Genomic DNA, 3426 nt, shown 5'->3' on the forward strand with positions numbered 1-3426 from the left:
TAGAATAGTAACAGGATTTGTTTAGATAGGCTTCTTTGGCTCTGAATTTCTTTGTCTCTGACAAAATGGATGTCCCTCTATCTCCTGGTGCAGGGAGGGCACGTTTCCCACAGGAGATTTATTTCCTGCTTTTTGGAGCCATAGCAGGAGGGGGTCAGAGTGTTCTTACACTGGCTGTTTCTTAAGTAACTTTAATTCAAATAATCACTATGTGGCACATTTGGGGGCAGTCTGTCCTGTGCCCCCACACTACCTATTTAGGTTCTTAGGGATTTATTTCTTAGGTGTGTTTCCCCTACCGAAGGAGAGTTAAGTGAGAATCTAATACATTGATAAGCAACCCACAGCCTGCAGGCTTCATGCAGCCCACTTGGTTTCATTACCCTGTTCCATAATATAACTTCAAGAAGACGTGAGACTATTAGTAACGGCCAATGATATTGCCCCCGTATATACATATTATAAAACATTCTCCATGGTTTTTTCTTGCTCTAGGTCTCTATCCATTCTGTTCCCGCTGTCTGAAACCCCCAGCCTCCTCTTCTTTGGCAAATTCTGAATCATCCATCATCAGATCTTAGCTCTCATATCTCTCTAAATCCAAATATCCAATGGATGCTCTCATTGTGTAGCATTTACCATGATCTACCATACAGGTGCTATTTATTGGTCTTTATTGCTCAATGGACTATAAACTTCAAACAGTGAAGATCATGTCTTCTATTTGCCTATTTCCTTTTTAGCATAAAATCCAAGTAGAATAAATATCTGTTGAAGATGTATACACACATATTGACTATTTGTCACAGCCCTGGCTATAACCAAGGAGGTTATGTCTTCAACACTGCTTAATGGCTAGGTCTAAGTTGCCCGATTCTCAAACATAAACTGTACCACAGATTCTTTTTCTTTCATTGCAAAAGCAACAGCAATCCAACCGTGTGAACAAAAGCAAACCCATCCAACTACTCCATCCCAAAATAAATGGCCATTTTAGGATTCCTTGCCATCAAATGTATCTCCAATCAGTCTTTAGTTAGAGAGACTGAAAAAATTATGGGGGACCGTTTAATATGAATGTGAGAACTTATCTAAATATTTGAATACATTCATCATGTTTCTTAAATGCTCACAACTTGCAATGGCTCCTTAATATCTGTAGAATAAAAATCCATATATCTGAGGCAGGCATTCAAGGCTACTTACAAACTTGTTCCTCCCTGCCTTCCCAGCCATTTCTTCCCAACTAAGCACACACTCGATGTTCTGGGCAAATAAATGTGTTTTTCTCCATATGAGTCCAAAATGTGCAATCTTTTGCACTATAATGGTAATAACTGACCCTCAAAGAGTTTATTATGTGCCAGGCTCCCTTCTAAGTGCTTTACTTTTTTTTTTTTAAAGTTTATTTATTTAAGAGAGAGAGGTCACAACACGGGGCTCAATTCCACAGCCCTGGGATCATGACCTGAGCCAAAATCAAGAGGAGTATGCTTAACCCACTGAGTCACCCAGGTGTCCCACTAAATGCTTTACTTTATGTTAGCTCACTTAATCCTTACAACAACACTGTTTGGTGGATATTATTATGATCCTCATTTTAGAGATTAGGTGCCTCAGGCACCTTGCTTGAGGTCAAAGTTAGTATAAAGCAAAGCCTGGCTATGAGGTGACTAACCGTGCATGTGTCTCTCACCATCCAGCAGACTCACCCGGGGCTGTTCACAGACGGTGGCACAATTCCAGGAGAGAGCCATGGCGCAAAAGTCTGGTTGAGACCGAGGCTCAGAATTGGCACAGTATCTTACCCACTGCAATCTATTAGGCAAACAAGTGATAACACCAGCTCATATTCCAAAGGAGGAGGCATATTCTGTTTCTTGAAAGGACAGCAGCAAAGTGACATGTGGATACAGGGAAGGAAATTATGGCAATCAGTTTGCAAGTACTCTACCACACATGGCCAAAACTAGGTGCCAAGAAAGGTGAGAGAGTCTTCAGATGGCAGCCATGAGCTCATGAGCAGAAGAACAGGTTCAGCGGGAACAGATTAGCAGTCTGTAAAGACTTCTCTTGTGTTCTTTCAGATTTTTTTTTTTATTTCTTCAAATTTGTTTATCAGGAGTGACTGAAAAAATGACAGTTGAGTCCCATCATCACGGGAATGGCTTTAGGAGAAGACTGGTCAGATGAATAGTATTGCTTCCCATTTCCAACCAGTCAATAGTTGCCATTGATAAATAGACAGCCAACAGTCTGTCAAGAATGCTCAAGATGTGTTATACACTACAACATGCCTGCTCACAGGGTGAAAAAGCCAGGAAATAACTCACGTGAACTTCTCGATTTCATCATGCAAGACAAGCACAAAAGCACCACCCAGGCCTCTGCGAACATTGCACAAAGCCCCCTTGAGAAAAGCTTTGGCTCCTTCATCATGAGCAGTATTCCTCCGGCAGTCAAGCATGCCTGTGTACATGATATCAGTTCCTTGGCGCCCTGACTGTACCATCACACGGCGACAAAGAGTGTCAACCCGATAGAAAGTCAACACAGCAACCTCTGTGACGGATTGTGCGATCATCCAGCCGATGGAGATGTGAGTACTCTTGGGATCTGGATGCATTCCCTTTACAGTGTCAGATACTGAAGTAGGCAGCTCAGTAGATGAGGTTACCCTGTGCAGAAACATTAAAGCCTTTCTACAGGACCTTAATCCCATCAGATTTGTAGTTCTTAACCAGGCAGTCACGGAGGCCCCTGAATTCCCTTTCAGCTCCAGCTCTGCCCATGTCAGCTGCTGGAAGGGTATGGGCAAAATCAAAAGGAGACACAAAACACAGAGACGTGGCCCCAGAGGCGCCACCTGACCCGATTCCCTGCAAAGTAACACCAAAACTGGGTTCTCTTGTCCACACCACCCAGGAAGATCTGCTTGTATTTAACTTGAAAGGCAAAGTTAAGAGCCTGAGTGGGGAAGTATCTGATGATATTGGTCAGCCAAGTTACCACACCAGAAGGACAGGACTCCCTGCTCCTTGGAGATACGAACCACACAGTCTATAATGCCCGTGTAGTGCTTATCTGCGGTGATTTGCTTGCTGGCATGTTGTACCTGCAGCAGCAGCTTGATCCTCTCGATGGGTGCTACCGAGGGGTCTTGGAGGTGGCCGCAGACACTCCACCCACCAGGAAGTCCTCGACAAAGGACACAGCACTGGTCATGTTGAAAGGAAAGAGGAGGCAGGAGATGGCAGAGCAGTTCGTAAAGAGTTCAGTTGTCCCCTAATTCTACACAAATCACTACAGAGGTTTCTGGGGGAACTTGACAATTTGATTTTTAAATTTATGCAGAAAAGCAAATGGCTTTTTTAGATAAGAAAAGCCAAGGCAATGCTAAAGAAGAACAAGATGTGGACACTTGTC

The 3426-nt window shown here is 43.3% G+C and overlaps 1 pseudogene; it reads right to left on the minus strand.

Annotated features, from left to right (window-relative positions):
• Nucleotides 1-2329: 2329 nt before the first annotated feature.
• On the minus strand, nt 2330-3225 carry LOC102967022 (annotated as a pseudogene).
• Between the last annotated feature and the right edge of the window lie 201 nt (nt 3226-3426).

This window comes from Panthera tigris, chromosome B1, assembly GCF_018350195.1.
Source record: "Panthera tigris isolate Pti1 chromosome B1, P.tigris_Pti1_mat1.1, whole genome shotgun sequence".
Lineage (NCBI taxonomy): Eukaryota > Metazoa > Chordata > Mammalia > Carnivora > Felidae > Panthera > Panthera tigris.